This window comes from Mus musculus, chromosome 3, assembly GCF_000001635.26.
Source record: "Mus musculus strain C57BL/6J chromosome 3, GRCm38.p6 C57BL/6J".
Classification (NCBI taxonomy): Eukaryota; Metazoa; Chordata; class Mammalia; order Rodentia; family Muridae; genus Mus; species Mus musculus.
Genome location: NC_000069.6, coordinates 101,290,649 through 101,301,829, shown reverse-complemented (window position 1 = coordinate 101,301,829; position 11,181 = coordinate 101,290,649). Strand labels below are relative to the sequence as shown.

The 11,181-nt window shown below is 49.7% G+C and overlaps 1 long non-coding RNA gene across 1 annotated transcript; it reads left to right on the top strand.

Moving 5' to 3' along the window:
• The first annotated feature begins 5,221 nt into the window (after positions 1–5,221).
• On the top strand, positions 5,222–10,832 carry Gm32803. Its single transcript, XR_375904.2, has 3 exons — positions 5,222–5,545; positions 9,890–10,108; positions 10,433–10,832. It is a non-coding gene; the product is annotated as a predicted gene, 32803 (long non-coding RNA).
• The last annotated feature ends 349 nt before the right edge of the window (positions 10,833–11,181 follow it).

The following is an 11,181-nucleotide window of genomic DNA, read 5'->3' as shown; positions in this document are numbered from 1 at the left end:
CATGTCATGCTTGAGCCCCACCCCTGCATCTCATCCACAGGCTAATCAGGCCAGCACCACCTCTGACCCCAAGCTCTCCCTACATCTGACCTCACCCTCCTAATCCTCCCACTCAAACCCCATAGTAACCTGCATAGGGGTCTCTCTGCCTCTGCCAAGTCAGGCTTGAAAACCTGAAGTCACAGGAGACAGCTACTCTCCTCAGAACCCTAAAGACACTGCAAGAGCAGTACCCCAATCCTCAGCACCTGGCTGCTCCCCTCTGAGCAACTCTCCTAATTCTGCATCCTGTCAGCTCGCTCCATCCCCACTGGCCTCTTAGCTCCTGCCTCAGGACCTTTGCACATGCCATTCTGTCTCTCAGCCATGGTCTCCCACAAGTGGCAGTATGGCTGGCTCCCATTTGCCACATAGGCTTCAGGTGAGCCATTGAGACCATGTCTGCCTAACATGGAACCCTCTTGCCACTCCAACCCTTGGCTTTGCTTCGTCTCTCTAGAACACCTTACCATTACCTGACAGACTCATATTTACATCTGTGTGGCTATACCCACTCATCAGCACCCTTAGAACGTGTGGGCTCGTCTTCTTTGCTAATGAATATAGAAACTTCTAGAACACCTCCTGGCACCAGGCAGGCTCTCAGTAAAGCACCATCAATTGATTGGTTGGGTGAATTAAAGGCTCTTGTCCTTAGTTTGAGTGAGGCATTTTAAACTGGGTTCCTGCCACAGGCAGACAAAAGCATTCCAGTACAGAATTCAGTTAAGATTTGCTTTAAACGTGGGCAGATGAACAGCTTAGCTTTGGCTGGGTTTAAGTGACATCTCCATAGCAGACGCGAGTGCACCTGCCCGGCTGAGTCCCAAGATTCTTATATATCCCTGTTCTCCTTGGATCCTCATGTAGTTTTGCAAGACACACGCGGTCCATGCTGCCTGCCCCTCACGTGACAGGGAACGTGAGTGTGGTCTGGCTAAACAGCAGAGCCCCTGTTGCTTTGTCCCCAGCCCACAGTTCTGTTTCTGCATTTCTATCCACAGTCTCACGGCTTCACCATGTGGCTCTCCCCAACAGCCCGAGGGGAACACAATGAAACCCTGTCGCTTGCAGTCTCTATTTATCTGGCATTTCCAATCCCCTCTCCTCGGAAAGCCAATAACATTCTGAATTTTTCCCACAAGAGATTGTGGGCTCTTTGGGAAGGAGAAAAACAAGCAGATGGTTCTCAGGAAACCGGATCTGTGCTGTGAGATCAAAATTTCCCCTTCTGTAAACCAGCCCTTTGCAGAACGTTCTTCAAACCGCGGACAACAGACCTTCATGTGCTCCAGCCTTAAGTGGCCACGGTATGCGGCAGACTCCTCTGCCAGCCCCTCGCTCCCAGCCAGAGCAGCTTGCCCTTCCTCAGCTAGTCCCCACAGGCCAAATTAGCTCTTGTTTAAGTTCCCTCCCCTTGCCAGCCCCCAGCGGACATGCGCAGGCTTATCTGTTTTCACACGTAATGGATCGAACAGCAGGGGCTTCTTGCTGGAAACTGTTTTCTAGGCTGCAAAAGGCTACAGAAAACCACGAAGCTGCTAACACAGTTCAGAACTTACTAATACACACTTGGCAGGAGCTGGCACAGGATACTGCCCCATGACCATGGAGAGGGACAGATGACAGCTCTCGGTGGTGGTAGTTTTAGGATTGGACCCCTTATCCGGGGACTTTCTGTATTGCTAGTTCTTTTTGATGAGGCTCAGAGATGCACAAGTGGCTTCTACATGAGGTCACAATGTCAAATACTATTGGGGCTCCCTACTGATTCCAAACTAGGATCTACAATAGACCTAAGTCCCATTTTTCTGGTGTTTGTTTGGGAAATCAGGATAATCTATTAAGGAGTAGCTTATGCTGCTTCGTAACCATAAACGATGAAACGGTTTTGTGGACTTTTAGCCACCCCACAGAATGCATCTTTGTAATGGGGAAAAAGGTTGTGTCTGTGCCCACAGTCATAAATCTGCTGTACTGAGCTGAGGCTCAGCTAGAGGTCATGGTCCCTTGCCCCTTGGCTCCGATGCCTTAACCATTGGTAACAGCCTGGTCTCTCTTGAGAGAAAAACAAACCTCAGCACTCAGCCTTGGTCTCAGTATGCCTTCATTTCTGTGGTCTTATTTTATATTGAGTGGTGGAATCCTCCGACTTTTATCCAGGCTGTCTTATTTGTTTGCTAATTTATTCACTTGTCGTTACAGGATTTCTGTAAGACTTGGGGGAATTTCACAGAAAGGAGAACTTAGAGCCCTCCTAGAGACAGGGTGGATGCAAGGTGGGGCTCCCAGGGGTGCAGAGAGACTCAGGGGTTCCCTGGCTTTCCCTTCTTAAGAGGATTTTGAAAGAGCTGAGAACAGAAGCCACCTGCATTATCTGATAACGGGTGTGTAATGGGTAGACGAGAGAAAACAGATGGGAAAGCGCAACTCAAATGGTGGAATGACAGGGGCAGGGCGGCTCGTTTGGTAAAACTCTTGCCCTGTAAGTATAAAGACCTGAGTTTGGTCCTCAGAACCTGGGTGGAAACACTGGTTGTTAATGTGCACTTAATGTCCTGCTCCAGGGAGGGGAGGGGAGGCCTGAGTCTGGCTGGCCAGCAGACTAACTTACTTAAGGAGCTCCGGGTAACGTAGAGACTTTGTTTTAAAGTAGGTAGATGGCTTTCCGGAGGATGGATTCCTAAGAGTTCTCTGGCTTGCACATGTGCATTTAAAACAACCCCCACCTACCCTGTGTGTACACGTGTGTGCATGCACGAGCACACACACACACACACACACACGCACACACACACACACACACACACACGAATCCAGTAGAAGCCAGATGTTTGTTTCTTAGACTGTATAAAAACATGGGATTATAAAAAGCATGAGTTCAGGGAAAGTGTGACTCCAAATCAAACAAGAGGCACGGACATGGTGGATCAAGACTAGAGAAGCAACCCCGAGGACATTGGGCCTCAAGGGGCTGGGGAGAGCACTAGGAACACTGGGTGCTTTTTAGAGGACCTGGGTTTTTTTCCCAGCACCCACATGGTGGCTTATAACAATCTGTAATTCCATTCCATTATCATAGCAGGAATGGAGGGAGGTATACCAGATAGCCCATACCAGACAATGCTGGGTAGAGCCCTTGGTGTGCTGGGGGTAAACTTGTGCCCTACGTCTCAACCAAAGCTGCGTTGAGAAGCAGATACCACCATCCCAGGTGAGACAGATACTGTTCCATCAACCTTGATACAAAGGAAAAGCTAAAACTTAGGTCACACAGCACTTGGAATCCTGAAACCCCAGGGAAAGGGCTCACATAGATACAGACTTTCATTTATTCTTTTGGTGGGGCCAGAGATCAAACTTGAGGCCTTGCAAACTCCTGGGCAAGCTCCACCGCTGAGCTCTCCCTCAGCCCACAGAGACACTCTCCCTGGGAAGGCAGATGAGAGCTTCTTTCTTAGGAGCTCACTGGTCACTAGAACAGAGGCCGAGAGCTTGCTTGGCAGGCTTTGAATTCCAGCCTTGGCCTCTGCTATACAAGGATGGAATGAAGACCAGCTCTTCCCGGTCCTTCTCTTGCATGGGCTAGGTGTCAGATGTGAAGTTATTCTAGAAAGTGCATAAAGCTGGCTTTTGTTAGACTGAGTAGCTCTTGTGGAAGTTCTGTGCTAGCCTTTGCCCTTCCTTGTACCGGATCCTATGTTCCTTCTCTCCTGCTAGAACAGGGGCCCAAGGAAGCCAAGCATCCCTCCTACCTTGGGGTGTGATGACTATCAGCTTCCAACCCTTCCATTGGGAGAATGACTTCAAAGTCCCCTGAGACTTCTTTCAAGTGTTTCAAGCGAATGTTGAAATGGACGGCTAGGTCCAGGTCACAGACTTTGTCAGGGCTTTGAATGTTCTCATGTCTTCAGAGAGCCACCCAGTCGTCCGTTGCTGCTCTCTGTGCCCACCGTCCAGACCTGACGTTTCAGGTGTGTGAGCACATGATCGGGAGCCACTTGGCTGAAGTACTAACTTTGCAGGAGGTGGAAGTGAACAGACTTTCAAAGATGCCCAGGGCTCTGGCTGAGGTTTGGGTAGAATGGAGGTCTGGAGGGCACACAGCTGCAAGTCCTGTGGCACCCAGGGCTGCCTCTCTGACATGATTCCCATCAAGAAAGATGCCAATCCCTCTTTTCTCCGACTTGTGCTCTGTGACTCTGTAGAACACCGGCGTAGTAGAAGGGGTGCTGTGGCCTCCAGAGGCTAAGTCACAAAGTGCCAGACAGCTCAGCTGCTTCTCTTAGGTGGCTCATCTGTCTGGCTGCCTGTGTTCTAGACACTTCTTCTGAGGGGAATGCCCCACCCTGGGGAGCCACAAACCAGACAGAGGCCTTGTGGGATGTGCCAATCAAGCTTCCAGGTGCAGGCATTAGGCACATCAGTGAAGCCACCATCCTCCATGCTCAACATCCCGCCATCTGTAGCAGCCCAGGCACCTAGTGCCTCCCCTAGCAGGACAGTGAGAAGCCAGGACTCCAGAAGTATCCGGTGCAGCTGTGTCAGGTGGCTGTGTGGTGACTTGCCCCATAGGATAGGTAGCCCGAACACAAAGTGTGACCAGTGTGTCTTCTGAAAGCCACGTTTCCAAGTCCCTGACCCCTGTACTTCCTGAAACTACTAGGTTTCCAGGGTTAGACCATGAGCCCAGTTTTCTTTTCAATGTTAAACCCTATAGAAAGAACCGGACTTCATAGTAACACCCTCTGAGTTGCCCCTGTCATGAACAAGGCCTCTTGGGAGCCCTCCTCTTCCACCTGCCTGTCCCTCAGTTGCTTTCTGACCCCTCCTTCTACTCTGTCTGCACTTCTCAGCAATGATGGAGTCTCCTTTGGTTTGAAGATACACCCAACACGACCTCCTGCCTTACTTACTATTCTCCTGAAGGCCTGTCACTAAATATGGTGTTAATTCATGTTGCTTATTATAAGCCCCCACTAGAACGTGAATTCAAGTATTGGTAGGGCTACTTCCCAGGGGTCTAAAAGAGTCAGGCACCAGAGTACTAGGTGGTCAGTAAATATTCACTGCAAAAAGAAAAGAAAACCACATCACAATATCTGTTATCTTACAACACGATCGTGTGCTTAGCTCTAAAAAACCGCTTGCCAAATGCCCCGTGAAAGATGTAAACAATGAAGGCTTCTCAGTGCCTTTAGAAAGGAGCACACGACTTCCTGGACCTTCAGCCTCCCTCTGCGGCTTGCCTGCCTCTTTCCTCCGTTGATGGGAGCGTGTGTCCCTCCCTCTCTTCGACAGGGCTCCTTTGCCTAGGATGCTGGAGCTGGCTCAGGCGCAGCACTCTTAGCTTCAGTATTTTATGTCTAGGTCCACTGATCACACTCCCCAGGTCCCCAGGTCCCCGGGTGCCTGCCTCACCTCTTTCCTCAGTCTGGAAAGCAGAAGGATGTGTGCCTTGGTGTCTCTGCTACTCCTGGCTTATAGCTGGCTGCTGTAGGTACAGGTGGGTATGGGGAGTTTGAGGAATGGGGTGCAGGGGTTGGGGGACATATCAGGTGGTTGGATTCTGTTGATTTTGAGAACTAGTTCTAAGAGCGGTAGGATGAATGCATACACCCCTGAGACTGGAGAGAACATAGACCACAGAAACAGAAAGTAGAGCCAGGACAGGCCTCCTGGCTATATCTCTGCACAATGCACTCAGCGTTTCCAAGCTGAGTGTCTTCTTTATCTGCAAAACTGTTTAGCCAATGCTGGGCTCGAACTCCTGTTCTTCCTGTTTCCTTTTCCCTATTACAAGGGTGATGATATTTTGCCAGTGGTCAGATATATATATATATATTTTAATGGCAGGGTCTTGTCTTGCTGTGTAGCCCAGGATATATCTTCACATTATTAATCCTCTTGTTTCAGCTGGAAAGTGCCGGGATTGTGCATGTGCCACCATAACCAGCAAAAACATGCTTTTTAAAGGGAGAGGAAAGTAGACTGAAAAACCGCAATTCAAATACAAGTTTGAGTGTTTTAACTCCGGGCAAGGAAATTAGCAAGGGTGCAATTCAGGTTGTTGCCAGAGGGTGGCAGCAGGAGACAGGGGCTTAGCCTGAAGGTCTTTTGCAACAAAGCGGTCCTGAAAGCCGCTGGAGCGAGCTAGAAGGAATGTGGTTGCTGGAGATTTGCGCTCAGCTCTGCCTTCTCTCCTGCCGGGGAATCAGGCCTCTTCTGAGCCAAGCCAAACCTAGACGCTTCCCTCTTCAGCGAGTTTCTCTCCTATTTTTTTTTTTTTTTTTTACTTTATTGATTCTTTGTGAATGTCACATCACGGACCTCAGTCCCACTCATCAACCTGTCTCCACCCTTGCAACCTCTCTCCAAAATAAAAATAAAATACAACAACAAAATCCAACCAAACCAAAAAAAAAAAAAAAACCGCATCTGGTTGTGGAAGCTGTAGTGCGTCACAGTGCGTCTGCTTCACTTGCAAATGTTCACTGTGTGAGTCATTGGTCTGCTTCAGGCCTTTGGCTTCTGCTATCACTACTGGATCCTCACCAGGACTCCTCTTGGATATCCTGTTGTTGCCCTGTGTCATGGGGTTCCTGCAGCTTTGGATCTGCAGGACCTGCCCTTTCTCACGCTTCAGCAGTTCGTAGATGAGGTAGATTTTGGGGGTAGACCAACTCAAAGTCCTGAGTGCAACTCAAAGTCTGGGACTGGTGAGCCTGCCACCTCTCCAGCACTGCCCTGACCAGGCTAGCTCATGCAAAGTCAAGGCTGGTGAGGGGTGGGGTCAGCTCTCCATTGCTCATGGCTGGGGGTGGGGGTGAGCCTCAGGGAACACACACACACAAACACACACACACACACACACACACACACACACACACACACACACACCAGGGACAGTTCTATTGTGCTGCCCAGGCAAGGCACAGGGTCTACCAGCTCTGCATAGCCCTTAGACATTAACACCGGCTCAAGCAGGAACCTAGACCATGGATGTCCACAAGGCCTTTTGTGATAATATGAGCCACCAACCACCAACATCAACACCGATCCCTGCTGCGGCATGGCCATAGACCCAGACATGGCCCTCAGTGCAGCACTGGTCCAGACTTCACTATGGCTGGGCAGGCTACTTACATCAGGCTATCCTGCATCAGGCATGCCATGCAGTGGACAGCGGGCCATACTGTGGTTAGGTCATGCATCAGGCCAGCCTCTGGGTGAAGCATCCTTTTCATTCTTGCCCTTAACCTCGCCATATTGTTTGACAATTTCTGGTGATTTGTTGTTGTTACTGCTATTTTTTAAAATTGTTTTGTTTCATTTTTAATTTAATACTTTTATTCGTTCTTTGAGAATCCCATACAAGCATGCAGCCTTCCGATGTTTGCCTTTGAGACAGGGTCTCTCTGTGTAGCGTGCGACTCAACTCTTTGGGTGCTGGGTCATGCGTGTGCATCTCAGGCCGTAGCGACCTCACCTAGCCATTACCATAAACTTCAGAGACAAATTGAGCAGGTAGAATTGTTTCCTCTTTTGATCACCTCAGCGCTTTAATCATGAGGAAACAGAGGCACAGAGAGACTGCTTCCATGATCAGAGAGACAGCAGGCAGGAAATGTGAATCCCATCCACGGAGCCTGCGGCTTCTAACTTGGAGCCGTTCTGTTCAGCAGTGGCTCCTGCTGTTCACTGAAGGTCTGCATGGACTTCCAGCATTCTGGTCACTGTGGTCACCTTGGCTAGCCGGTGCCAGCATCCCTTTCCCTTCTGTCAGAAGCCTCAGCCTACTTCCCTCTACCCACACAGCAGTAGCACCCACTCCGTGAGCTGCTTCCAAGTTAGCTGTTGCGAAACACCCTGTGTCTCTGTGTCATGTATGTCTTGGGCTTTCAGCTCACAAACTCACAGGCTCTGCTGGTTTTACGTTGAGCAATTCTGAGATATCACCAGGAGGAAACAAGAAGCAAGGAAAAGTTACACGTACCCAAGTAGTCTTTAAAGCTTCTTGGTTTACTTAAGGAGCTAGGCTGGATCCCAGGGTTCCCAACGGCCAGGCTGAGGCTCCACAGCTGAGCCATAGGTGCTTCCCCGCCTACCCTCAGGATAAAGAGCTCAGTGTCCCCCATTACCACACTCTTAAACAGCACCTCCCAGCCCCTGCTTCTCTGGGGTTTCCCTCTTCACAGTTTCAGTTACACAGTTCAAAAACCTAACATGGAAACTTCCAGAAGTAATGAATTTATACACTGCCCATAACTGTTCTCATGCCTTATTGCCACTGTTGTTCAATTTTGTCATTAGTCCTTATTAATCTCCTATGGTACCTAATTTTGTAAACAAAACTCAATTACCAAAAATTAATCATGGTATGTGAAGGGTCAGCAGTTCCCAGACCCAGTGGGGGTCTGGGGGAGGTATCACTTATATAAGGGGACTATGGGAGGCCTCTCCACCAGGAACACAGAGGCAAGGGGAAAGCAAAGTTGACAGACATCAAAGCTGTCTTAGGGTCTAGACGATGTGGGACATGTCACCTCATCTGACCTTCACAATGAGCTGGAGGAACTAAGGCTCAAGGACACCCCCACCCCGTGTCTGGAGTCACACATCTAGTGTATGATGTGGAGGGGAGGGTGTGTTCTCCACCACGCATGACTGCCTATTCAGCTGAAGATGGACAAATTTGTCCTTCTTGCAGAGTCATTTACCCTGAAGGGGCTTCCAGGTTTGGTGAATCTGGCCTTGGTACGTGAAGTGACCTACAGGTGGCAACTGCAGGAGGAAGAAGAAGCGCCATTGTTTTTACTCAGGGAAGCAGGCTAGGTGGAGGGCACATCTGCAGGCAGGAGGTGGTCCACAGAGAATGAACGCCTCACCTGTCACAGGATGTATGTTGCTGGCCAAGCACACCCAAACACATTGCCTGGCGACAACAGTCCCTGTGAATGGGATGCAGCTGTGGCTACTGACAGATGGGGCCAGCCAGATGTGACCTAGCTAAACATCATCCAAAACCTGGCCACAAGCAGCCAGGCGGTGTGGCTTCTTGGGCTGATCATTGCAGAAGCCATGGTGATTGTAAGTTTTCAGTAAACAATGTTTGGGCGCTTGGCTCCTGGTTTGGGTTTTTTGCCTGAGTGAGAAAGTGTGACCAGGGCTTGGCTGGTGGGAGGGACCCGAGCCTCCCTTAGGAAGCTTGGGAAACAGCACCCAGTGATAGCCTTAGGACAGGAGGAAGCAGGAAGCTCCCAGAGTTTAGAGCCCAGCTTCCGGGAACTGAAAACCAGATAATGGCGTCACCCAACAAGGCAGATAGAATCCAGAAACTCCCTGGATTTAGAACCCTCAACTGAGTAGCCAAGCGAAGACCAGATTCTCTCTCTCTCTCTTTTTTTAAAGATTTATTTATTCATTATATTTAAGTACACTGTAGCTGTCTTCAGACACTCCAGAAGAGGGAGTCAGATCTCATTAGAGATGGTTGTGAGCCACCATGTGGTTGCTGGGATTTGAACTCTGGACCTTTGGAAGAGCAGTCGGGTGCTCTTACCCACTGAGCCATCTCACCAGCCCCAGATTCTCTCTTGAGTTCCTCTAAAATCCCACAGATCAAACAATCCGGTAGGATATGAGTTGTGAAACATTGTCTCTGTCACAAAGGTCAGCTCAACCTGAGCCTTGTCTGGCTCTTCCTTGTCTCACAGTGAAGGAAGCAGAGTTGGGGGCCTTAGTCCCCCAACTACAGGGAACTCAGCCGAGCCCCCCCACCCCCATCCCCGGGAACGTGTTCTCTCTCCTCCTCCGTTTCATCTTCTCGTCCTGTTAATTTACCTCCCAGGAGCCTTAGTTTGAGCAAGAAAAAGGAGTGGAGAGAGCTCAGGAGATCAGCATTGGACTGTAGGGCATGTTGCACATGGAGAAGCCGGAGGGAGAACCCACCAGCTGTGTCCTGGAAACCCACACAGCCAAGGTGGAGGCTGCAACCTTGGAGCTGTAAGAAGGGACGGGCCACCCTTAGGATGAAGACTCGATCGATCAAAAGCAATGCGTGTCCAAGGTAAGAGTATTAAATAGCAGCTACAAGCAGAATAGCAGCCACTGTCCCCTAACAGAGACTCTTCTCTAGGGCACCCCATGTCTTTTTATGAAATAAGATGAGCTTATGTGTTTTGTTTTGTTTTGTTTTTTGTCATAAAGGGTATCAAAATATGCATCCCAAATTGTGCCTCTTTGGAACGCAGATTATTTTATGCCAAATGCTGTTGAGAACTCTCAGAGACAAAGAAAGAACCACAAATAGGATGCAAGGTTTCCTTTGAAAGGGATATTAGCATGTATAGAGGAAGTATCTATTTGTAAAAGGTGTTTCCTTTTCCTCTAGGAGGAAGGCCGGAAGAGGAGGTCCCAGAGCGCTGAACTCCTGCAGACCGACCTTAGTGTGCAAACTCTGCTCCCGCTCCGCCACTCAAGGACAGTACCTGCCTTGGTCACCTTGGGACCAGCTGTCCGCATCTGAGAGCTTTAACCTCCCTCCCCTTTGCTGACACTAAGGCAGATGAAGCCAAGGTCTACCCCACCCACCGAGTGGCTTACTGTAGTGAGAATTTTGGTTTCTTTTAAACCCCAGTTATGTTCTGTGAATATGTTTTTGATTTATTCCCAGGTGTGGGGTATGAGGCTGCTTCAGTGTGTCCACAGCCATCAACTATGATTGTCTTGGGCTCTAGGAGGAGTGTGATTTCTGCCAGCTGCAGAGAGTTTAATTCTGGGGACTCCGGAGAGGGAATAAATGCTAGAGCCATGACGAGAGGCATAAGAGGGACCCTGGAGGAGGAGGAGGAGGAGGAAGAGGAGGAGGAGGAGGAGGAAGAGGAGGAGGAGGAGGCTGCTCCTGGTGTTGTTTTTGAGGTTTGTCACGTGGCTGTGAGCAGAAGTGTTGCGCGCGCTCAACTGGCCAGGAAGAACGACGCTGCTACAGGATCATATGACTTAGCTGCAGTCCCTGGCGCCTTTGGGACTGCCGCCACACCCGCTCCCCACACAGAAGAGACAAGAAGTTGGAGATGTCCTTACTACAATGAAGAGTGGACTAACCCCAAGAAGCTCAGTGCCCCGAATCAACAGGAATTA